Raw genomic sequence first — 27,395 nt, forward strand, 5'->3', positions numbered from 1 at the left:
TCCTAAGTTAAGACATCGTCATAGGTTATACCTGTCAGAGAACTTTGGAAATATTCATGAAACACAATAGGGAATATTCAGGTTATACCCTCTATCTCTCATAGCCAAATGCGTAGGGTAGACCGGGGCACGTTTTTGCTTTGGGAGCTGGGGCAGGTATATGCAGTGCACGTTTCCAACCGAGCTATATCTAGCTAAAAACATTTTTTACGGTTAAAAATGAAAATAGGACGACAACTGAATGAAAAAAAATTTGGACTTTATTAATTGCTTTACAAAACTACAGTGTCTAAAATTTCCTAAGTTAAGACATAGAAATTAGAAAATTCATTGAAATAAATCCGCATATGAGTGCCCCGGTCTAACGTATGTAAATTGAGTAAAGAAAATATGTTTCTAACAAGCCATTATAATGCATATTTTTGTAGTTTCATTGAATTTTTTTTCTTAATTTATTATGCTAAGTCAATAATTATGAAAATCAGTACAGCCTATCTTGATTTATAAATAGTGTAACTGCCAAAGAACGAAAAATTTTTTCTTCGAGGTAATTTAGGGTCTGACGCGGATATTATATTGCTGTAACAAGTGTATACATAAGATAATTTAACCGTTTAAGATGATATCAGTCGCTGAGGGCCATAGTAAGTGTATTTTTGAGGATTCGTTTTTACCTTACTTTTGAGTTTCAAAGTTGGTACTTCTAATGATTATGTCATGAATATATTCCTGAAAATATTATTTATGTGTGCAATTATTATCATTTATTACAGCATACGGTCGTCTCTTGAAATATGCCTGGGCTCATTCAATATGCATGTTTGTTTGAATGGAGTGACGGTCATTACGCTGGACTCATACTTGCCTTTCGTCAACTTAAAACCGAGCAGTAACTTCTGGGATGGTATGTAATTTTTTAGGTGGAAACATAAATATGATGTCATGATTCTTTGGATATAGTGCACCTCTGTTTATTGATCGTGTCGTCATATTCCTATACGACAGCTGCTCCGAGGTCGAGGTCTTTTCTGGACGTCTACTGGTTCAGCAGTTTCTCAATCACTTCGATATCATAATGGATATTATTAATGAAAACAGTGTATTTGCTGTTGTTTTAATGAGGAAAAGACAGTTTTAATTGCATTATTTTCCTAACGAGTTTAACTTGTTTGTCGTTTAGTTGTATATAAAAATTTCGATATAATGGTGTCGACTATTGTCGGCGGTGAGATCGCCAGAGGGAAAACATTATGAAAACGTTTGCCATTCTTCGATGTCTTAATATAGAAGAGTTTTAAAGTAGATAAAGAGTGGCTCATGTTCCCCATAATTATGCTCTTCAGTTGTGTTGGATGAGTATTGTATTTACTAACTTGCGAAAGACAGGGGCGGATACAGAAAAAAACTCAAGGGGGGGGCGCAACATATCTTGAGTTGTCTTTACTTTTATCGTAATAAAAGATCACAGTCAAGTCACAGCCAAAGTATAAGAAAATTTTATTTAAAATGATTGTAAACATGTAAAAGATAATGCCACCTTATGATATGAAAAAGTTGCAATTGTGGTTTTGCAATGTTCGGCAATACGGGCGGATCCGCAAGGGGGGGGGCGTGCGCCCCCTGCGCCCCCCATCTGTATCCGCCACTGGCGAAAGAGCGTTGAGATTCCACCTGTTATCGCGCTTATATCACTTTCGGTCGTGCGATTCGGGTCTGTTATTGCAGTGTATCAGCCCATTTGCTTGCTGACAGCTGTTGATATATACCGACACATTGTGGCTGGACTGTACAAGTATGAGGATACCCATAAAAATTGAAGTTTTTGGGCTTGTATACTACTCAGCTAATGACTTCTCGAAAATGATGTCATATTATTCATGACTTGGCTGCATCCCTGAATGAGACTTTTTGTAAGTATAGCAGGCGTGGACACCAAATTTATTTATCACTATTTTTTACTTATTATTCTAAAATTGAACAGAGAGAGGAGTTCAGGGCAGTCAAAAGTCGGGTTTAAGGTATTGTGTAGAAAGTTTGTCTGTTTTAAGTCTGAAGTTCTGCAGATTAGACAAGGAAAGAGAAGACAATACAGCATCATAGGATGTATTTCATGAATGAGGGACTCTTATGTCTAACTATTTTGGCAAAGAAGTGGGGGATGCAATCAAGGGATTTTAGGTTAGTTGAGGCTGACATGGACCAAATTGGAGAGCTATATAAAACTATGGGAAGGTCAATCGTTAAGAAATAGGAGTTGACGTTCTTTAATTTCTGTAAAGTGGTAAAGAAGGCCTAACAGAGGCATGGCTTTCTTTTTTATTGTCTGAATGTGGTTGGAGTAATTTAGTTTGGGGTCGGTATTATAACGTTCAAGTCTTTCATAGTCGTAACTCTGGTTAAGGGAGAGATGAATTAATAGTGTAGTTGAAATTGAGAGGTTTTCTTTTACAATAGTCATGATACTGCATTTTTTAGGGTTAAGCTTTAGTTTCCAAGTATCACACCACAGGGAAGCTTGATTCAGGACAATTTGAAGATCTCTTCTGTCAGAAGTGTTTATTATTTCCTTGTAGATCTTGCAATCATCGGCGTCCCAGATAACACCAAACATGTAATACACCTGTAATACAGCTTTATTACATGCATTATACATGATGTATAGCTGATGTATACATCTGTAATACAGCTGTATATCACATGTAAAAGTAGCTCTTCTATACATATAGAAGAGTATGTGTTTGGCAGGACCATAAGGTGGGACGGAAGATCATTAATATATAAATTAAGTGCCATGGCCCAAGGGCACTGCCCTGAGGAACTCCTGACATCACAGGAGACCAAGAAGAAGAGCCACCAGCGAGTATAACACGCTGGGTTCTGTGGGAAAGAAAGCTTGAGAGAAGGCTTAAGAATCTACCATCTATGCCAAACTGTTAGCTTAGTTTATGGAGGAGGAGTTGATGATGCAGTGTGTCAAGAGCTTTGGAGAATTCAAGATAGATGGTATAAAGTTGATGAGAGTTGTCTTTGTATTGATTGCATGGTCCTGGAAGACAGCAAGATTTGTTAGGCATGATCTTCCTGGGAGGAAACCATACTACTGGGGGGGATAAAAAGGGAGAGGTGAAAGAGAAAATCCTGTTGAGAATTATGCTCTTACAGGTGGAAGAAAGTATTGGAAGCAAAGATATGGGGCGATAGTTTGAGATGCCTGTTTTGTTACCCGCTTTGAGTATCAGCATAAGGCTGGTGCATTTCCATTGAGGAGTAAAGGTTCCTAATGAAAAGCAGTGATTAAACAAAAGGGTTAAAGGTTGTGCAAGGGAAGAAGTGCAGTTGCAAATGAGTTTAGGGCTGAGACCATCAGGGTCGGATGAGTAGTGAAGGGGTATTTTGCTAAGGTATTTATAAACTTGGAATCCGTCTGTATGTATCTGTCTGTGTGAATGATAGAGAATGACGAGACAGAAGTAGGAGGGACTGAGGAGGGAAAGTAGGCTGTAGGCAATCAGAAAAGAATTTGAGAAAGAGATTAGGTCTCTCTGAGCCCATGGCATTTCTGGCATTGTAAGAGACTACTTCAGAAATCTGAGGATGGTTACGGCATTGATTGATAAAGTGCCAGATTTTTTTGGGACTTGAAGAAATATTTGAATAAACAGTCCGCATGTAATTTTCGTAGTCTCAGTGAATGAGAAATTTGGAGTATCGGCAAAGGTTAAATAAACAACAATTCTCCACGTTTGGGACGGCCTTGTGGAGGTGCCAGCCGTGATTTTTGTTAACCCTTCACTGCATGGTGTGCCATATATGGCACAGCTTATTTGATGGCTTGCACTGCGGGTATTATTCTAGATACCGGCTTGAAATTTTCAAGCCCTATTGCCTGTAGTCTGCTGAAAACCATGAAGTCCAATGGCTACCGCTACTTTGCAGCACCATTGTTTCATGTACTCATATCCATGTGAATGCTTCAAAATTTTTTTTTGCGATTTTTTAACATTTTTACTTCCTTATAAATTGTAGTTCTAGCAAACACAGGCAGCCAAAATAATTTAATTATTGATAAGATATGTGTATACTATATTTCTGGTAGTTTGAATAGCACAAAAGTATTTGTTTGATGCGTAAAAGTTGTTATAAGTATCTGTGCCTGATATGGCACACCATGCAGTGGTGGTCCTTTTTGTTTTCGAGTGATTTCTTCGTCACTGGCCTAATGATATGTATGCTACCTTTTTGTTCGATAGTGACGGTCTGATACCAGCACCGTGATTTATTGCACTTCGTTGCATAGCTGTGAAATATTTGTTCTGCATAGTTTTAGCTTTATTTTCCCATTGAAGAGTAGGTACTTCCCGTGGGTACAAGTAGCCGAAGCATATAAGTGAGGTACCTCAGTGAATACTGAAATAATGTTGATTTGAATTATTCAAAAGTAATTTTTTATGCATTGGCAATTATTATAACAGTGAGTGCACATATTTGTTGCCATTTAATGTTGAAAATTTTTCGGACGGGCGAGGACTACACGGACCTGCCAAAGTTGGTTTTTTTCATGGTACCTGTGGGCTACACCTATATTATGTTACTCTTCAAACTCCATTATGGATAACAGTACTAATTTTTCCTATCCTACCCCTCCAATGTGTAACGCTGCCTCTACAAATTAAATCAGTTCAAATATATTTGAACGACATTCCCATTACATCGATGACCCCTGTGACGTCACTAGATAGCTATTTCATCTGCGAGATGGATAAAAAGAAGTAAATTTTGTGGCATAATTAATCGTAACATTGTAGATGCAGTGGTTCAGTTACATTGAATTAAAATAGAAGATTGGCCAACATGAAACACTCCTTGCACCTTTTTGTGTTCAATTTTACAGTATTTATTACGCTTGGCGAGAAAAAAACGTAAACAGGTGCATTGTAAATGCTATGTAACTTTTAGTTGATCCCATCTCTCCATAGGTTTTTAGATGACGTCCTCCTCCAAGTTTGTATCCAATGCCTTCAAGGTTATTTGATAATACTGCTGATGCAAATATTTTTTACAGAATCAATTACAAATTGATACAGCAGCTATTGTTGATGATTTAGCAATCCCTAAAGATAGCGAGGATGGTTTATATTTCTCTAATGATGAGAAAACGTTTTGCTATGAATCTGAACCAGATGTGACAGATGAACCGGATGTGAGGCATGAAGAGGTGCTGATAAATATGCCATCAACATCATCAAGTCCTTTGACTAAAAGAAGCGGTCTTTCCAAATACCGTAATATACTGTAAAAAAAGGGACGAAACCAATCGGCGTGCTGAAGAGCTTTATTTGGGTGCAAGTGCGAATGTAGTAGTGCGTCTCTGGAGTTATATTCCACAATATAAATACCATAAGGTGTTCTTTGACAACCAGCACATATCATTGCCCTTGGTGGTTTACGTAAACAAATGAGGAATTGAATCACTGGGGACATTACGAAGAAACAGAGTACAATGTCGGAAGCTCTCTTTGGAAATAGATTTGAGAAAAAAGGGACGTGGAACTTTAGAAAAATGTACCACGACAGAAGAGGGTGTAGATGTGTCAGCTGTGCAATAGATTTCACTCTGCCCTCAAATTCAGTGGCCAGCTGTCACTCAATCAGGTCAAAACAAAAGAAAAAAACAAAAAAAAACAAAAAGACACGAGAAAAAGTGAACATACTGCCCACAAATGATTATGATATATAACCATTACATGGGAGGAGTAGATCTCCTAGACAGCATAATAGGGAGATTAAAATGTAATAAAAAATGGTACTTTCGCCTATTCTACCACCTTCTTGATGTCATTGTGTCCAACTCACGGCTATTATATGGATGAATGTTCATTCATAAGCATATCGCAAAATACACATCTCTAGCAGACTTCAGAACTGAGCTGAGGATTACTCTGTGCAAAGGGGCAAGAAAATAACTTTTTACCGGGGTCCTCCCTAAGTCACCATTCCTGACATTGCTTGCACAGAAAAGCAAGAGGGAAAAGGCAGTAATCCTCCATCCAAAGATGGAAAAAAAATGCTGAAGTTATTCAATCCGCAGCACAACAATACGCCATCAGTGCTCTTCATTATAGCGAGGGTGTAGAAGGGCCCTTTATTTGGATTGCGGGGTGCATAATATGCAGGAGTTTTCTGGTACTTCCTGTTACTAATATCTCGAAAATTATTGAGCGTTGGTGGCGGAACAAAAACTGCATCTCATGGGTAACCATTTCCTATCACCTACCCAAATTTGAACGAGATCTGGTGGTGACACTTGAATGACTTCCTTTGCAAGTCAAGTCGTACACTATTTGTATAATTTCTCTCCTTTACTTACAATTACTGAGTGATCAGGGCCGGCGGCAATGAGAGACAGGTGGGGGTATTCGCCTGGTAGCCTGGATCAAAAATCGATTTAATTATAAATTTGACTGAAAGCAAGTATTAAAAAACTTATATAAGGTACATATGAAATAACCTGAAAGTGCCTATATCTCGCTTAAAGTGAGTAGGGGGTGGGGGGATTTAGGATAGGATTTAGTGGCCCGCATGCATCAATAACCCAGGGGCCCATGAAAGCCATCACCGGGCATATATGATATCATTTAGTCTTTTAAAGAGGTAATCTGTGCTTTACATAGGTTTTTGAAAGCACTAATAAAATTGGCTAACCACTGCATGGTGTGCCATATATGGAACGGCTACTATTTTGCAACTTTAGTACTCAAAATTTTGGAAAAAAATTTTTTCATTATTTTTTCCATGAACATAAGCTTAATGTACGTACCTATGATTTATTTCATCAATTTTGAAAAAAATCATGCAGTGTAGGGTTAACCAAGAATGTGGATGGTGTCTGGTTTAAGCCATTGGGGAACCTTTTGTCTTCGGTTTTACTTCGGGTTTACGGAACAAAATCTTTTGCAATGGCCTCAAGGACCCTGTGGGGAAAGTCCACTCCTCCTTCAGGGGACAAAAAGGATAATAAACCCCTAGGCATAAGGTCAAGGGCACGGTTGATGTCCTCCTTATGAACCTTTGACCACACCTGAAAGGGTTTTAGAGAAGTGGGGGGAGCTTCACGGGATTTCCACGGGCCACGAAAGAGGAAATGAGTGTCAATGGATTCATGGTCCGACTCGAAAATATTTCAGCCTGGGATGACTGCCTCGGGTGCCGTGATTGAGAGCAAGTACATGGTCCAGGGTTACCGTGTTGCAAGTGAAGACAATGTTGGGTGGTGACAAATGGTGGCTAACATGGCTTTAGAGACCGAGTAAAAGCAGGGATGAACTTTCTCCCCCATCTTAGGATGGGACTTGGGCACCTTCTTGCCCATAGATCCAGAAATGGATCCTAAGGTGTATGAGCCGTATAGTTGGCCAACAGCATAAGGTGAGGAAGGCAAAAAGGGAAACCACTGCACTAATCAACCGTAGGGTTTCCCAAGTTATATGGGTGCATGACCACAGCATGTGTTCTGTAATGAAAGATTCCAGAGGTAATTATTACGCACAGTTGGATCTCGGGGTTGGTACCACAATAGGACAATTCTGGTGCAATAAGTGGGAAAACAAGAGGATGGGGATTACCAAATCATTAAGAATTGGAACTTGAAATTTATGAACTCTTAATAGGAAAGGAAAAGTGAAGACTTGAAAAATAGAAATAGAGACCAATATTGTCCGTGAAGTCTGTTAGGAAGAACCCACCATGATTCACTAGGGAGGAAACAAAAAAGAGGAGTTGTAGTCTTCATGAAAAAGAAAATTGCAGGAAGGATTAGCAATGTTGGATGGAAAGATAAAATTACGAATGAAGAAGCACCAAGGAGAATAGGAGAAGAAAGAAGTATAGTGAGAGAAATTAAAAAGAGAAAAGCAGGTACTACTGGTACTTTTTTATGTGATCCTTTAAAGTCCCGACATAGTCAGTGGAAATGAAACTTAAAGCAGTCCAGCTAAATCAGATGAATTATAGAAGTTATCCATCCTAAGTGTTCTTCCTTGATTCAGCAATGGAGAATGTGACTGAGTTCTATGTGTCTGTTTTAGTGGAAATTTCTGTGTGTATTGGTGATCTAAAGACTAGCCTTACTGATATTACTTATAAATGACCACAGGTATACTGTCATTGCGTCATGCAGCTTGAATGTTTTTTTTTTTTTACTTGAAAAATTTCAAGGGTGGAATTTTGCTTGAAAGAGAAACTGTGATTCATTGATCAAAATGTTTCTATTTGGCATGTAATCTGCACTGAATACTTCATTGAGATTTTTGACGACTGGAAATATTTTTTTCGACTTCGATGGCCCACCTATGGGTTTGTGAAATGCAAAAATTTGAATATCAGTTCCAAACGATCCCTAGTTATTACATATTCAATAGAGAAATTCATCAGTGGCCCTGAGCTGCTGATATCCCCTACCCTATTACCTACATAATTTTGCTCACCAACCAATGAAAAGTTTTCTTTAGGCTCGCGCATAGAATAATCGCATCATCCTGTAATTTTCTAATCTGCCATGATTGGGGCTTCCTTGTTTCTTTCTGTCCATTTATACGTCTTCATTAGAAAGATTCCTGGTAATTCTATGAGTCGGCTACCATGAAAGAATGCCTTGATGTCAAACGTCTGAGAGTGTCTGTGTTTGCTTTACCCAAATTTCTAATGTATTTTATTATGTCCACAACCATATTTTCCATAATGGAATACCAGGTAACTATAAGGCAACAATTTTTCCATTTAAATTATGTAAGTACTGAAAAATTTTAGTTATGCACTCAAGTAGCAACAAGGGTGCCATTAAGTCATCTAGGAGCCCATTTATCCTGTTAATTTTGCCTTGTTATAGTTGGGAAGAGGATTAATATTTTCACTTGGACAGTTTGATTTTATGCGAAAAGATTTGTATTGTGTTGAAGAGAGTTCAAAAGGTGACTAGCCAAGAAGTGGTGTGTGCCTCACATGCAAATATAATATAAAGTGAATATTTTGTATGATTTTCAATAATTTAAACTTATATAAGGATTTAAGTATACCGGGACTAGCCACGGTGATAACTTTACGGGAGTTCGCCTTGACCGGGATCCCGGTCAAGGCGAATGATTTTTTCTCTGTGGATTTTTCGCACAATTATATAAGGATGACTAACATTTTTTAAACAATTGTAGAATTTTGAACGAATTAAAAATATCACTAAAATTTTGGTTAAAAATTACTTATGCATAGGAGGAAAAGAATTCATTTATAAAAATGAGAATTGGAGTGTGCAACAAATTTTCTTCGCAAAAATTGTTGACAATTCAACCACTTCACTGCAGATTCCTGCTGTGAGGAGGATCATAAATGATTTTGAGGGTTGGATCCAGTTGCTGAGGAGTGACACTAAGGTCTCGCTAAGTTGGGTTACAGGCAGGGCCTGAATACCTCTAACCATTGCTATCTCAGTGGTCACTTCCATTCCCCTGCTTTGGCTAAATTCTTTATTCGGCATTCATGCTTTAGCATTGTAAAATTCATTTTGGCTTTAGCCAGTGTTAAGTCATTTGCGTATGACAATGCTTGTTGGCTATAGCCGATCCTTGGTGTGAAAGGGTTGACCAATCCCACCAGCCGAAGTATCTCCTTGAGCTGTCCACTGTGCCTCCTCCTACATATGTTTCAAATTTTGCTTTTCTTGTAACCATTATCAATGTTCCCCGTATTTATTTTCCTGTTTCACTTTTGCTGTTTTTTTGCTTCATTTTGTTGTTTGCTGTTTTAAACCATTCTCCACTACCATACCTTGAAAGACAGTTTTTATCCTTGTCATAATTTCATTTCAGTTTCCCTTACCTTCCAATTCACAGTTTCCATTTTCAATTCAATGTAACACACTATTTTCAGCTATTTTCCAATGTTTTACTATTTTACTAGTACAAGGCAATGGTAAATATAATCACTCCTTACATAGCATCCTCTCTTCAGTGTTGGTCTCTTCTTTATTTCTTTGCTACTGTGATCTTTTCCACCATAATACTTCCCAAGTAAGTACCTATGTCACTTGTTCTGTTAGCTTTAATTTTTTCACTTATTCTCATGCTTCATTCCACCCTGTTTGGCCAGGAGAACCACATGACCTTAATTTTTTTCATTAGCCAATTTTCATACCCAACTTATCACACTACCCTTATAACTTGGCATTTACTTGTTATTGGGGACCTCAAAATGTGTATTGCCTGTGGTATTAAAACACCAAGAAAACTTCGGCAGCTCTTATTGAAAACCGTTACTAGCCTTACCTCTCTCACTATTTAACTAAGCATACATGTTTCAAAATGAAAGTTATTGCATATTGTTTTAATTCAATCCCCCTTCTCCTTACCTCTCTATCAGTCACTCTCACTGGTGCTACTTGAGTCAGAGGAAGAGTTGTCTAAACCTCTTTAATCTACACCTCTCATCCTCTTAATCCTTGCCTCAATATTCCTGTGATTAACTGGGCTAGCAATACCTTCTTTTATCCTTATTCTGCAGCCCCATGGGTCTTATTTCCTTGGACTGTTATTACATTTTGATTCATTTTTTTCCTCTTATTCAAGGTTTCAATGAGGTGCTCTTATGGCCAAATTCTCTTAACCGATATCACCTTCTTCTCTTTACCGAATCTTTTGTTCAGGTTTGAGGCCCGCATTGCATTCAGCTGGCTTGCCCCTCTGATTGCTAGGTTTACTCCCCTGCTAACAGTGTTAACTTGTCCAGCCTTCACCTATTCTGCAAAGTCTTAAGCAGTTTTATGTAAGCGTTCAATGAGCCTATTTCTTCATCCTTGCATAATTCTACTTTCAATATTTTTTTTATTCATTTAGTTTTAATATTTGTATGTTTTGTATGATTTACTAATGTCCACTAATTGATATTAATAACATGCAGTCCCTTTCCTATACTTTAATTATTTTGGTTCGGGGACGCTTTATTCTTCAAGTTAATATTATGGTTGGTGTTTTGTTAGTAATGCTAATTAGTAATGAATATAATATGTACTTCAGAAATTTTGGTGCTTTCAAATAAAATATTTTCCAATTGATCACCTAATCGCAAAATTTCTCCTTTTATTTTGGATGGGAAACACTAATTTTGTATTAATAAACTTTTGCCTTGTTAGCTTGCTATCACTCATCATGATTTTACTGTCAGTATATTCAAAACCCTTGTTCTTGAGTCAACTTTCTTCCCACCTTCTTCATCCTCCACATAATTTTTCCACCCCAACTTTCTCCAATTCTCTTCTGTTTCATTCATTTGTTTTTTTTTTAAGATTCCCCTTGATTTTCCCTCGAATACTTTTGAGGCAGTCTTTTTACTCAGATTTCATATGCCTGTCTTGCCCATCTAATTCTCAATTTATTAATTTTCTTATAATTTACCCTGGTACTCATTCAGCGGCTGCAGGTCCTTTCCGTGTATAATTTTCTTCTACCACTATCCCCTCAGACGTCTGAACCTTGAATTGATACTGGATAGGTAGGTGTAGGTTAAAGAGGTTTAGGCAACTAATCATATGTAGCAGCAATAAGAGTGACTGATGTAGAGGTTAGGTGAGGGGAGATTGGAGTAAAACAAATGGAGTCACCTTTACTTTGAAACATGCATGATGAGTAAAATATTTAAAGGTGTAAGGCTGAAAATATGTACTGCTTTTACTTTTTAATTTTTTGCCATGGAACAACATTGTCAACTACAATTTTTATCTCAATTTCTTTAGAAGTACAGTTATCATCATTATGCTTCACCTCAAATGATTAAAGTTTCGTTTTATTGTATACAATTGGATATTGAATCTCCAAATTCTACTCTTTTTGCTAACATTTTGGACAACACCATTTTCAATTTATTTCTTCTTTGTGGGCCTATCCTTCCAGCTTTTTCCACAAAACTCATAAGTGCAGCCTTGACTATTTCTCAATACAAACTACCAGCCCATCAGCATTTGCACGGCATTGGAATACCATATTAAAATACTTCCTCCTGGGTTGTGCTTTTCCTATGGAATGAAATTTTGAAACCACACAAAAATATCTGAATGAGGCTAATGGGTTTTAGTATGGGGTTTAGAATCCAATATGTATACTTAAATCGAATATGCCAACAGTATTTTTTATTTTACAGTATATAGTCAAATGTATACTCAAAAAGGTTAATTAAAAAGTTTATTTCCTTTAATGATTTCTGCCTATAATAGAAAGCATGCACATACACAAGAGAAAATAAAATAAATGATATGGAATAAAGTTTATGTTATATTTTGCACTGACTTTTAATGCAGACCTTGCTGTTTTCCTGTGTCATACCTCAATTTAACAATTCCACTCTCCTCCAGGTTACGTTCCTGCATATTGTATTGTGACTTTCTCTTGTAAGTAGTACGAGAAGATTTGATGATGATAATGACACTTTAAAATATGGTTTTTGGTGTCCATGTGCGACTAGCAGTCATTCAATGTAACTTATCATAAGAACCAACTTCGAGTTGGTGGATTTAAAATATTCCAGTAGAAGCCGATTGAGTGTACATGCGGAATGAGGTCGTTTGCTTGGAGGAAACGGTTCACAACTCATGGCGGCGCCTGATGGATATGCAACACACATCACACAAAGCTACGGTTTTTTTAATGTGGCTTTTTCCAGAAAAAATAATAGACACACGCGTGCCACACATAATATTTTTGTTTTGAACTGTTAAAAATAAAATAGTTTGTTGATTACGTTTATGATTCTAATTTTCTGTTTTCCCTGTAATTACGTGGGAAGGGGGAAGCTGCTCCCCCCTCTTTCTCTCCGTCAACTATCGAATGTTACCTTAAGAAAGTTAAATGGAGTCTTTGAAATCAAGCTTGATGAAGAAAAGTTGTTTATGTTATCCGTTATATTTTATGCGATATTAATTTTTAAATGCCCTCGAAGGTGTTGAGGTCTTCAGGAAAATGTCATAAGGCATGTCATAAGGATAGAGCAAAATTATTTAATTTTTTTGCTGAGTAAAAAAGTGAATCCTTACATTTTTGGGTTTTAGTACAATGAACTAATCTGTCTAGAGTTCGCTGATTGTATTCCTAGTGGAAAAAATAGCTTGTCGAACAGAGTGAAAGTAAGGTCGTTGGGGTATCAAGTGAATTTGATGAATTTTTCAAAAACATTATGCGTTCTTTTACGGTAGTGATTTGTGTGTGCGGTATATTTTCCCTTGCAATCAAAGTTTTCTCTCTTCTCTTGAAAGACGAATGATTATTCATTTTGATGTAATGTGATAGCATAGTTAAAGCAAGAGACGGAAGAACATTTGAGGCCTGTTTACACGATACATTAACACGTACGAGTTAATGTCTGTTTCCGTGAATGATTTTTGTGGACCGGAATGGAACATGTACGAATGCATAAACCTAATTAGAAGAGGTTCTATTTTCTTTGCATGCATTCGACAAGTTGGGTTGTTACACGGTGCATTTTGGCGCTCATTCTCGCGTTCATACATTTAGACATTAACCCGTACGTGTTAATGTACCGTGTAAACAGGCTTTTAGAGTCATGGAATCGCCAGAAATCAAGGGAAGTTGTGATAGTGTTTGTTATATCCAATTGAGAAGTATTTGTAAAGTCAATGCCGTTAACTTTGGAGGACAGGAGAGCGTGGAAGTAATTAATCGTGGAGAAGCGTCATTAAGATAATAATCTCTTAGTTGTCTATCCAGAACTTAACGTCGTACTATCTCTAAGGAAAGTATCTTCAAGCAGAAGATATCGATAACATTAAGAATTTAGTTGGTATGCTGTAACTTCAGCAAGGGGTACACGTAGCTGTTTAATGTGTATTAAAAATGTCCACACACTGAGTCACCCGATGGTGCCGAATAAGGTGCATGGAAGAAAACAGACTAATTTTACGAATCACCCCCGTCAGTTATCATTCTCAATTATATTCATTTCAGAAGAAAGGCCTTTGACTCCTCAACCACCTATCGACGAAATGAACCAACGGGCATCATTATTGCAACTGTGCGTTTCATCGTATTATATATCTTTAGAATGGGAAGTGCGTTTGTTATCATAATTGGTGGCTGATAAAATAGTTCAAAAGGAGCTTATTTAAATACATACGTCGTTGCAGAAAATTGCAAATGAAAATATAATTAAGGCTCTGTGAACTCCTTATTGGATTGCATCCTTTTAAAGTATTGAACGTTTCATTTTCATGACTCATATAGTCGATCATTATCCTCCTTTCTCGAGCCAACCGATCTCATGCCAATGTCATCAGTCCAAAATTTCAGCATACTCTGATATCAATTCGCCTGCAGTGGTTGCTAAAAGTATAATTAGTACGTTTGTGTCGACTTTCACATTCCGTATTTATTCCTCTTGACTGGAAGGGTTTCAAATAGCCATAATTTGAATAACCTTGAACGTGATGATGGAGTATGATGGGAAATATAAATTGCCTGGAGAAGAGGAACTAATCAGTATCCATTTAAGCTCATGGGAAGAATCGAAGCTTTGTGAGGATGATCGAGATGGGTACAGCTGCTAAATGTAATGAGCCCTTGGGAATGAATATATACAGGCAGCCATAGGTAATTTAAGTGAGGATATTGGATGTGCAAGAAATTATTCGGTAAGGTTTGGCAATGAAAGATTTCAACGCCTTGGAGAGCTGAGAAATGAAATCGTTGGATTTGAGTGTAACCCTTAAATTGAAATCAGTAATTGATCGTGCAACCACAAAAAGATACATTCTATCAGAAGTTAAGAACGCATGGTTGAAGAGATGCTTTAGAAATTCATAGTTTGAATTATATTTTTGCGATTTAGAGTCACACTTGGCGTCTCTGAATTTTTTGGCGATTTGGAGTGTCGCAGTACATATTGCAGAAACGTGATCCTGAAGAGAGGAGTAGGGGAGAGCGGGGTAATACCTTACGGCGGGGCAATACCGTGCACTATAATTTTAGATCCACTGGAGTATGTAGTGAGCGCTGGAAAGTACTGCTGCATAGCGGAAGGAAAGCGAAACCGATAAAGACAATCTGGGAGCTTCTGCCTTTACGCAAGTGCATGTGACGAAAGTTTTCCTGTTTTGTCATCTTTACTCTATTTAATGTTTTTAATACTAAAAACAAGTTCTATATTGTTCTTGTTTTAGGTAATGGTTGAAAATACTGCGTCATGTCGTTTTGGGGCATTTCCGTACACCTTGCATGGGGAAATACCTTTCAAGGCGAAATGTGTACGGTATTGCCCCGTGTTGAACGATAATACCCCATATTGTGTTATAACTTTTCTGAGCAACTTGAACATTAAAATTTTTATGTGAATTATGAAGGGCCTTTCAATGTGTGCGTTGCCAATCCTCGCAAGTACAGGCGAACCTCGATAGTCCGAGCACACGATAGTCGGAACACCTCAATAATCCGAACGACCTTCATCCGTCGTCTCGACAGTTTGTCTGTACTAAATATGGATTTTCATATTTTGATGCTACAATAAAACATTAAATCTTAACTAGAAAAAGATTTTCTTTAATTTTAGTTTTATGTTAGCTCACCTTTATTGCAACTAAGATAGGGGGTTGGTATTATGTCAAATTTAATGCTACCTAATATGCTATGAATAAAACTTTAAATTACATTCTCCATCTTTGTTTTTCCCCACAGTCTTTGCATCATCACCAGTTAGGGGCAATACCGCACAGAGCGGTGTATGGTATTGCTCCAACTGGTGTACGGTATTACCCCGGCACTCAGGACAATACCGTGCAGTGTAAGGGTTTCGTAAAATAGGTGTTACACTCAAAGTAAGTTAAATTTTTCAAATATAAAGCGAAGAATTGGTGGGAAATCGAATTTCCTTCAAAATAATATGATTGTCCCTTTCGTTGAAGTTTTCAATTGAAAGATATGACATAAAAATGCTTAAGTGTTCGCTAGTATCCCCCCTCTCTTACCCCTATTAGAGTTGTGATGACACCTGGAGTTCGATGTTTGTCCGTGGAAATAAGATAAAATGATTTGGGCAGGAAGGGAGGAAAATGACGAGATATTTGACTTGGCGAGTGAGAAAAGGAACTTGTTGGCTGTGATAAAAATGAGTCTAAGGGTATAGTAGAACTGGGTGTAAAGGGTTAAGGGGTTGTTGAAACACGCGAAAACGGGAGTGTTTTAAAGTAGGTTTTAATAGGGGGAAAATAGAGTTGGAATGAGGTGAAAATAAGTGTGTAAATGTCGATTGTTTTATTGACCGATGATTCATTATGAATGTCCTTGCAAGGTCATAACCAGAAGCATTTTCGGGGGTTGGCGGTATTATTTGGTACGGCCTTGTCTCTTTGTTCTATATTATGTTCGCAGTGTGGAAGACGGCGTCTATAATTACATGCCTCACCAATTTATATGGGGAAGCTACCTAATGAAATTAACCATTCTATTTTTCAAATCATGTCGTATGAGATAAAAAAAAATTCCTCAGCCTTATATGCCTGTAGCATATGTATGTGGTAGCTACCAAGTGAAATCCGCCATATATATTCCTTAAATTATTTCGTAATCGTTCTTCAGACCAAATTACATGAGCCCATGTATAATTTCCATGCATTAATATTCAATTATTATTCCTTGGATTCCGTTAGTCACCATTTTTGTTGTTTTTATTGCCAAATATTTGGAAAATTCAATTCAAGTTGATATTGATTTTTTTTTCTGCTCATCTTAGACCCCTTTTTTCAGTAGATAAAAATGTATGGCACAAAGGATGAACGTACCTGCTAGAAAAATTTGCCGGAAATTGCGGTACGGTTTTAATAGCAACTGAGCAAATATTGGCTTCATGAATTCATAAAGGTGAGAAGTATTTTTCGAGTCATTAATTTGCGATCGTTAAAAGCCTCCTCCCCACTTGTTTACGCAGACGCTATCCGAAAAGTGGGGCACGTGTTCGAAGCACTGTCGTCCACCATTTTTATCCACCTGATTTGACCCTTTGACCTTAAATCGTTCCAATGGGTCTACTAGTCATATCTATCGACGGATCGGCTTATTTACGGGATGTTTTTTTCTCTTGTACAACGAGAACCATGGTTTTATTGAAAACATTTTGGAATATATTTTGCTAAGTTGCTCTGACTCAAGTAGGTAAATATTTGGCTTATACTCAATGGAAAAGTCACCTTTCAGTTAGGAAATCCCGGTTTTCCTATTCTTATCCAAGCATTAGGTCCGTGAGTGTACCAGGTAATAAATAACGTATAGTAAGGTACGTATCATATGCCAGGCGCTTTAAATTTAGCGGCAACGGAATTAAATTCTTTCATCCTTATATTATTTTTATTTCGCATTAATCGTATTTAAGTGCGAAATTATGTAATTGTGATCCTGTTTTAAGATTGCTATTTGTATTTGTGCGGGTTTTGGGCGTTGTACATTGCGAGGAGTTCGAATATTCATCCACAGGAATGTAGCTATGTGGAAGAGCTACTTTCAGCATCTGTGAATGGCATTATTAATCTTCATTTTAATACTTAAATGTGGGCAAATCATTTTTTTCAAGGAATTGAGTCGTATTGCCATTTTTGAATGATCTCATAGCTTTGAGTTCACTGATAGCCCGCTCACTAGCTGACTTTTTGCTAGCTCCTGGATCAATGAACTGAAAACTATTGAGTCGCAGCCAGAGTTCCAATTAGTTGAGGATTTTTCATGTGACCCCAAATTTAAATTATTGTTCTCTACTTCGTGACCTAAATTGCCGCTCTCGCGACCAAGTCGAAGGACCTCACTAAATTTTAAGATAAATGGCTTTTCATTAACGATTGGCCATTCACCTATTCATAACATAGGTCACGCGCTGTTCTTTGAAACGAGATGAGTAGGTGTTCCTTGATATTTCAACCAAAAAAATTTGTACGTGACCAAGCTACCAGAGACGGTGGGAGAAATCTTGGAATGAATTTGAAATTTTCTGGAGTATTCGTGATTTTCATGACGACCACGATGATTATCCGTTGCTCGCTCATTTTCCTGATTGAGCTCGTTAGTGAACCCGAAATATTCGTGAATCCTAATTTTTAATCATCGTTTTAGTGATGGATTTGAAAATAAATGTACTATGTAGTGAGCGCGTTTTTTTAGTGTTGTGCTGAGAATTCTTAGAATTTACTCATACGCTTTGGTGAATCCCACTATTTCAAGAACGAAAGTCATCGAAGTTAAGTTTCAATAATGGGTACATTAATCGGATGACTTTTCGTTCTATTTTTTGTATGTTCTCTATGTATTTATTTGATCATTTTCTTGTTCCTGTAAATATTAATTGGCAAACCACAAAAAAAACACTATATGCCTGTTACATCGGGGGTTTCATGTCATTTAATAATTTAACGTGCACGAGAATCCATACCTTGAATAGGGACAACCTGCCCAGGCGGGACTCGAACCCGAGACCCACGGTTTAGCAGGGGAGGACTTTGCCCCGCCGCCATCGAGGCCGACATGTTTACCTGTTATTAATTTATTTGGCTGGATAGTGCTCTTACGAAAATCTGTGATTCAATCATCAGCATTAGTATTAAAATTTTAATACTAGGTTAAGAAAAGTCAGTCATGAAGGCTGTTCCGGTGATGGATGCGGGGAGAGGGCATTATCCTCTTCATTCGTCGACTTGACTTTGAGCGTGACCGTGACCCATAACTTGTTCAAATACCAAAGTTATCGCATGCATGCGGCTGTCAGATAAGAGTTCTTCCAGTTTTACCCATGGAGGAATCAGTTTTGAGCCTTTTTTTAGGGCCTTACGGCTAAATAGTGCGGGATAATGGCCATGATGGAGGAGAGAAATGCCGACTACTAGCCCAGAAATTCGCTCGAAACCTGTAGCTGTAAACATCCTATTCCTTCAATGGAACTCGAAGAGTATTATCAAACGATTTGCTAGCTGTTCTAAGATCTGCACATATGGTGGTACATCATTTCTACCATTTTCGGAGTTACCCTCTAAGTTTCCCGTGCTGGTATCATCATCTATCGTGACTATTGGTGATCATAAGGGCACCAGTGATATCCCCAATATCACTACCATTATTTCGGTTTTTCTCTTTTTTCATGTGTCTCATTCCTTCATTATATTGCGTCCGGCATTTATCATCCTTTTAAATTAGTAGATTCATTGATTGTTTTTTATGTATATTTTCTTGGATTGATCCATCCTAAATCCGAACTTAATTAGCGCTTTTTGTTTATAATGGTGGAATGGTAGATGCATTGGAAGCTGAGGATGGATTTGTATAGACTTCCTCCTTGGCGCTTTTTTCTCTGTTCAAGTCCTCGTTCAGTAATTTTGCGCCTTTCTTCATTTTGATTTGTTGCGTTTATTTCACCATGGTATACTTAAATTGAATTAATAATTAAGTAGGGTATGTTGTTAATTTGGCGACGAAAGAGGTGGTTTTCCAATTTTCATTGCTATCTTGGAGTCGCTAATTACGTACTATTGTGTATTTGTCTTTACAAGTAGCCTTTGGTTTTGGCTCCCTTGGCTTTTTCTTGAGGTATACATTGCCCAAGCAATTCAAAATCCGCGGCACTACCCCCTGCGATAGCGAATCACGCCTTCACAACTTACTCGTTGGCGTAAAACATCTCCCAGTGCATATTCGTTTTTAAGGGCCCGTTTCTCTAATCTAATCTGTTATCTCGTCTCTTTTGACCTCTCGTTCTTTGCTGTACACTATTTGAGTATTCCTAGCTCCTCAGCCATTTTTTTCTCGATCGGAATTAAGTTTTAGTTATCTTAGATTAGTTTAAAAACTACAAACATTTCATTCATTCTGGCCCTCCCTTTTTTCCTGCATGTTCCTTTAGGAATTTCTTGCATTTAAGTCTTTGGCCGGCAACCTTCATCGGAAACCTGGATATATTTCCTATCCCCCGTCAAGTTTTGATCTATTTATTCAATTGATCCACTATAAATCCCATTCTAGGATAAATGAATATTTTTATGACTTTCTGATCGCGAACATTAGCATTGTTTGTTTGAATTAAGCTCCAATGTAAAATTAATGATCTGCGCTTTTATTGATCATTGTTGCATGAGGTTAATTATTATACCTTAATATGGTATTCATGGTAATAATTATTCCTTACAAACATTTTTATAACTCCTGTTTTTATGGTAAGTCCTCAGAAAATTGTTTTTAAATCAATCGTAGAAGTTTATAAAGGAATACTTTGGAATTAATCGTCAGTTGTGAGTTATTTTTGTAGATCGCACATTTTGAAAGCACAATCCTTGCTATGGCATAAGGCTATTTGATCTTCTCAATGTTTTCCAGCGTCGTACTCAGTGTCATTGGCTGATCGTCGTCGGCCCCAGGAAAATGCCATTTTCGAAAAATTCTTAGCATCAATATTAAGGCGATCGTTCGAATTCTGCCTCGTGATAAATGCTTCTTCTTCAATGTTTAATGCATGCTTACTACATTGACAAAAACATGACAGTGATTATGTTACTCAGATCAGTGGCATAACTAGGAATATGCTCTGGAGGGATGGGGGAGTCTGGGAGGGCGACCACCCCAGGCAACGGGGGGAAGAGGTTCGGGAAAATTTTTGAAAAATAACATGCCTGGAAGTACATTTCACATCATTTTGTCGCTTAAAATTTAACTTAAAGCAGATGCAGTTATTATATGTCAAAACTAGACTATATAGCTTTAATAGCTTTAAATACTTATTTTGTTTCTCTGAGGCTTTGGGGGGATCTATCCCTCTCATACCCCCGTAGTTACGCCACTGACTCAGATCATGGGAAGTATGATCGCTGGAAAAATCTTTTAAGGGCCACAAGTTTGGTATCGCCCTCCATGGAGCAAAGAATTTTAGCATTCATCATTCACTTGATGCTGAGATGTTGACTCGAAATGAATTTGGCTTTCGATGCTCCCTTTTCGTGAACTGTTATAGTTAAAAGTTTGGTAATTTCCTCGTCGTGGAAACAAATATTTAAAAAAAATGAGCGCCATAAAAAGGTCTCACGTTGGTGATGCGATTAAGCCATCCATTTCTCCTCAATCATCTTACCACTTAAGCTTTTTGCACCTTTTTATACTCCTTCCAACACGTCGGTTAACGCGCTCCCCTCCTTTCTCTGATCTTGTCCACTTCTGCCTCCTTCCTCGCCAACCTCTTGTATCTCCGTACCCCCACCCCCTCCGGCATGCATTAGGGCTGCCCTGGGAAAAAGTAGGTCGTCGCGCAATCGACAAGGATCGAACGGAAAATGAGAAAATAAGCTCTCCCATTCGCCCGTGTCTGTGAGTCCATTGTTTGTGGCAAATTGGAACACACGTTGGAGGAGGCCTTATGTAGAACCGCGCAGTGGATCGCTTAAATACCGCATGAATGCATGGCCACATGTGTTGGGTTGAGTTCAGGGGTTGTGGGAATACCCACTCTCATTGCTCTTTATGAATTTCCTATGCAATATTCCTGTAATAACTTTCCTGAAGGACTTCGCTTTAAGGTGTCTTGATTCGAATTGCATCGAAGCCGTTTGGGTATTTCTGGATTACTTGAACTCATCACTAGTAGCATTATTCCGGAATCCTCAGCCAAACCGACTGTTAGCGCCATAATTTTGTTGACTCGAGTTTGTATACGAACAACTATACATCGGAGATGGATGCAGGGGAGCTAATTATTTCAAAGTTTTCCATGTAAAATTCCACGTTTAAGACCATTAAAAGTTCATTAGCAATTTTTTATATTTTTTACTGTGGTTGTAGCTAAAAATATACTTGTTTTCGAGGGTTTCGGTATTGGAACCAACCTTCATCACTGTTTATTTGGAAACAAGTCATGAAAATGGAGTCATTGAAGTCCTATGTTGTCTGCAAGAACATAATTATTATACCAGTGTTCCTTTTAGTTGATGTTGGCATTTGATTACTCTCGTTGGCGGCATAATATGATGTGATATCCATCTTCTTCGCAAATTCTGAAACTTTCTCGGCTTTGGCAGCCATTTAGGCTTTATTCGACCGAGATTCGTCGGGGCAAAAACCCGTTGCTCAATCCGAGGTAATTTGATTCATTGTATTCACCAGGTAACCTGCATTATTTTATAGTGAGTGTATCACCACTCGCAACAGTTCTGGGAAAGGACGCTGACCCCAATATCCTTATCTTTAGTTTATTTGTATTATCTTTAGTTTATTTGTATCATCTTTAGCTTATTTGTATTATCTTTAGTTTATTCTTACTTAGTATAATTTACCCAAGTGGAAAATTATTTCCAGAATTTTTGCAGTTTTGCGTTTGATTCACAAGTCACGTGATAGTGGATTATTATTAGGCTGTAACTTCATTAGTTGCTCTTTTCTGAGTTCGTCCTTGTGGTGAGGGTTAACTAATGGAATGTTAATGACTTTCAAATACTAATATTTATGGCCAATTATTTCGTGTAGCAGTATTTCTATGACAATTATCGATGTACGAACTTAACGCAAATCTGCATTTTCAACGCTATTTTCGTTTGCCTAGCTTTCACCTTTCGAGGTTATTTTACCTATGTGTTACCTTATTCAGGTGATGAATAGGAACTGTAAGCGAGTTGTCATAAGTGTGGAAAATCAAGAAAAACAGGAAGGGCGAGTAAGAAACCAGTCAGGGAAATCAGGCAAATGTCAAGTAAACATTTTGAGCTGCCCAGGAGAAATTGGATAAGAGCGAAGGTGGATAACTTGCTCTGTGTCTGGTGCTCCCCAGCTGTAGAAAAATACATTGCTGTTTAATTTTTGTATCGTATCTTAAGTTTGTTAACAAATTTGATAGGAAAATTTTGTTTTTTTTTCATTTTCGCGGGCTGCAATTAAAATTTCGCCACTATCTGGAAATAATTTTTGTGCGGGTAAAGGTGAAGTAATCTTGTGAAAAAAACATGTTGATAAAAAGTACAACATTTTAGTGACTCAATCGGACTGAAAGAAAACGATTGAAATTGACTAGTTTATAGCTGGAAAAACGAGTTTCTGATATATATGGCTTCAATATCTAAGGTGGCAATACTCGTGGATAAATTATTCATTTATTTACTTTACCTTTGTTAGTGGATATAGCCTTGGTGTTGCGTGCGAGGAATAATTTTCCTTAAATTAATATAATTTTAACAGCAATATTAGTTGAATACTGTGGCACCTAAATCTACATGTAAATCTCGAGGCTGTTTGAGCACCTCGAAGTGGTTTGGGGAAGGTATAGATCAATCTATGTTTTGCATTGTTTTTGTAATAATCCGTACACATGAACGGTCGAACTTGCCAATCAGATTCATGAAAGAATAAATCAAAATATCCTGTAGGTTTCTCTCACGGAAGTTATTATAAATCCAAGAACTGATTGGCTTACAAAGCAATTTCTCTTGATTGTTTTTCAAATTCACTACCATTACAAGGCCTCGTATGCGACCAGTTGTATGGCAGATTGTTTTTCATGCATTCATTTTACCGAAGATATATCCCAAAACAGTTGTAATTGTTTCTGCTCTTTATTTAGGACATTTCGTTCGGTACAATTCTTCGAATCCTAGGGATTTATATAGATTTATATTCTTTCCGAAAACTACGGTGTTCCCTATCTCGGATATGAGGTGATAGCCATTTATCCTTATGTCTAAAACGTGTCTACCCGTGGAATATTCTGCAAATTATTTATCGCTTTGATTGGTGCGTACATATTTGGCGGTGGTTAGTTCAGATCATTTATTCAGTTCGTAGGAGGGGATAGGAATGAAGGGGTGGAGAGAAACTCGGCGCGTGCATTAGCTACCTCTTAGCGAAAGGCGCCAGGGGTCCATATCAAACCATGACTTAACTTTTCATCCGACGAATGGAGTAATGGAGTAGAAGTGCTCCACTAAGCACTAAAGCAGGAATTGGGCGAGTCTAGAGTAATCTGCACAACCTCTAGGATGTGTAACCAGGGCCACGGGGTAATGGGTCAACACAATAGCTTGATACCAACCAGATCCTCCTTAGCCCTGACATTTTGATGATCAATTTGAAGATGGTCTGCGTATCTTATGGACTACTTCTTGCCTTCGTAAAGGTTTGAACTTTTTGTAGACGAAGCCATAAATTAATTTATCTGGGCTGGATATAATGCCACAATTTGCACGCGTGGTCACGAGGGTAAAAGATCATTGGTAAAAATTGAGCTGATCGCCAATTCTCCCGCGGAAAATACTAGCTTTTATTTCCTTGGAAACGGAGAAGGAAATATTTAGATTAACAAGTACGGTTCATCATCATTAGTCAACAATCCTAAGATTGGTTTGACGCAGCTCTCCATTTCTCTCTCCTATCCGCTAATCTCTTCATAGCTACATATTTATTCTCTTTTACATCCTTCATAACCTGTCCGATATAACTAATTCGGGGCCGTCCCTTGCCCTTTTTCCCTTCCACTTGTCCTTCAACGATTGTCTTCATCAGACCATCGTGCCTCAAAATGTGGCCAACTAAGTTGTCCCTTCTTCTGCTTAATGTTTTTAGGAGGCTTCTCTTTTCTCCTACTCTCCTTAGCACTTCATGGTTACTCACACGGTCAATCCATTTTATCTTCATCATTCTTCGGTAGCACCACATTTCGAATGCTTCCACTCTTGACTTCTCTGCTGCTGTCAACGTCCAAGCCTCGCTTCCATAGAGAAACATACTCCATATGTAGCATCTGATGAATTGTTTCCTTACTTCTATGCTGGTATTTTCAGCTGTAAGAAGATTCTTTTTTTTGTAGAAAGCCCTCTTCGTCTGCGCTATTCTACTGTGTATTTCTTTCTTGCTCCGTCCATCGCTGGTAATTCGGCTTCCCAGGTAAGAGAACTCGTTCACCTCTTCAAGCTTATGCTTTCCTAGGTTGATATTTGTTTTAGCCTCCTCTCTTTTGCTGCAAACTAATATCTTAGTCTTCTTTTTGTTGATTTTCAGCTGATGTCTGGCCATTGTCCTTTCCATGTTTGTCAACGTCTTCTTCAAATCCTTCTCTGTGTCGGCTATGACTGCTATGTGGTCAGCAAATCGCAGCATACTAATTTTTTCTCTGTGGATATCGATGCCCGAAGCTTTCTGCTTGATTTCGTTGATGGCTTTCTCTATGCAAACATTAAAAAATAAGGGGGAAAGCGCACAACCTTGTATCACCCCTTTTCTTATTCTCGCCTCTGCACTTTTTGGTCCACATTTGATCACAGCTACTTGGTTTTTATACAAACGATGAATAATTCTACGATCATTGTAGAGTACCCCGATTTCTTTCAAAATGCTAAGCATTGAATTCCATTCCACGTTATCAAAGGCCTTCTCTAAATCGACAAATGCTATGAAGGTTGGTTTGTTTTTCTCCATTCTCTTCTCTATGATCATCCATCAATTGCTTCCCTTGTGCCCCTGCTTTTCCTAAATCCGAATTGGTCCTCATCCAGGAATTCTTCTGCTCTTCGTTCAATTCTCCTGTAAATGATTCTTGTCAGAATCTTCGACGCATGTGTCGTCAGGCTTATGGTCCTAAATTCTTCGCACTTCTCATCTCTCTTCTTTTTGGGTATGGGAATGATGATGTTCTTCTCGAACTAACTAGGTAAATCTCCTGTTGAGTACATATCGCAGACAGTTTTATACAGTTGATAATGGTCGCAAATAATTTTTGTGGTAATTTTTTTCGTTATTTATTGTCTATATTTTTTCATCACTTTTTCCTCAACCGGCCGAAAATTCTGCTGCGATCCTTAGCTTACCTGCGTCATTATGGAGTCACTCGAGCAAGCAGCTCTACGTTTGGCCTTCTTATCGATAAATTTGATTTAGTAAATCCACGGTTCTCTGTGAAATCTAGATGACGAGCATTACCGCTTTGATTAGGAGTGCTATTTTCTCTAAATCAGTTCGTCTTGTGCCTTAATCACTCAGTTTTATTTATCCCACCTGGTGTGCTCATGCCTTAGTTGAAACTTAGTAGAAATGTCCGTATAAATGATCTCCTGTGTTGCGTGGACACTGGTGAGGATAATCATCATTCAGGCATAAAATATTCTGACACTTTTTTGCCCCTTACTTTGAAAGTCTGTTATTCTTAAAAGTAGTTAAAAAAATAAGTAAGTAACTTTGAATGTGAGGTTGACTATCTTTTTAAGATATATTTTCTTAATTGCAGAAGTTTTGTTCGACTTCATACATATCATTCCTCTCACTTCATCTAAATTTACTATGCTGATACTCCCATCCCTCTGAATTTGGACTTGAATGAGCTCTCGTCGAGTCTGGTTGATTGGTTAAGTTGGGTTAGGACTGACATAGTGAAAAGAAAAGTCGCTGTTAATTAATAAATAGGTATTATATTTTTGTAGAACATTATTTTGAATTTAAAACACTAATTTGGTGAGTGTTTAAAATAAATATTTGATTTAAATGCCAAAATTTTATCATAGGTTTATTTTTTATGCCACAGGAGATGGCCCTTGATCGCAGCTTGATAATATCAACCCTGGGATAGGTGATGCATTATGTCACCATTTGGTCATTCGGTAAGTGCAATTCATCCTGATTTCTTTGTGGTGGATAGAGTTTTTGCGGCTTGGGGATCAATCCTGAGTGTAGGGCAAAAATATGGGGGTTGTTTGTTACCTGTTATAAATCTCTAGAATATTTATTCATAAAAGTACTGATAATGTGCTCAAAATGATATCCCCCCTTTTTCGGATCTAAGATGTACACGTAATGGCCAGTGATGGTGATTTTAAGAGATATTTTCATGTTGGAAAAAGGTAACTCCTGATTGAAGTTCAGTCATATATTTTACACGATTGTAAAACTTTGCCTTCAATCGAGGATTTTCGTATCATTGTTGCCAATTAAAGCTAATAGGCTGAACGTGACGATACATTCTAGGAAAATTTCGAACCGCGACTTATCGTACCTCTGCGATGTTAGTTCGCGAAGAGACGTAAATTGATAGAATTTTGTTTATTAATCGCAAATGGATAAAGATTTGATATATGTGGACGAGCGGGTTTAAGGTTTTATTAATAGTTTTAAATCTATTTTTAAATATTGGATCCTCACCACAGTGAATTTTCCGGTCAGTAGCAATTATTTCTGCTCTCAGCTATTCCCTCTCTGAAACTATTATATCACCGCGTTTCGTACTATTTTGTAAAATACTCATAGATGTTTGATGTCCCGCAGTGCCTCAAAACTTACTCTCCAAATGCAGTACGGTCGTGATGGTACTTCATGTGGCCGCTGAATTGCAGACTTCATGAAGACGCGCTGTCCCGTTAGGCGGTG

General features: G+C 37.8%; 1 long non-coding RNA gene across 1 annotated transcript; it reads left to right on the plus strand.

The window, feature by feature from the left end:
• Positions 1–541: 541 nt before the first annotated feature.
• Positions 542–26,632, plus strand: LOC124159814. Its single transcript, XR_006865017.1, has 3 exons — positions 542–644; positions 774–904; positions 26,557–26,632. It is a non-coding gene; the product is annotated as an uncharacterized LOC124159814 (long non-coding RNA).
• The last annotated feature ends 763 nt before the right edge of the window (positions 26,633–27,395 follow it).

The sequence above is a fragment of the Ischnura elegans genome, chromosome 5 (genome assembly GCF_921293095.1).
Source record: "Ischnura elegans chromosome 5, ioIscEleg1.1, whole genome shotgun sequence".
Taxonomy (NCBI): Eukaryota; Metazoa; Arthropoda; class Insecta; order Odonata; family Coenagrionidae; genus Ischnura; species Ischnura elegans.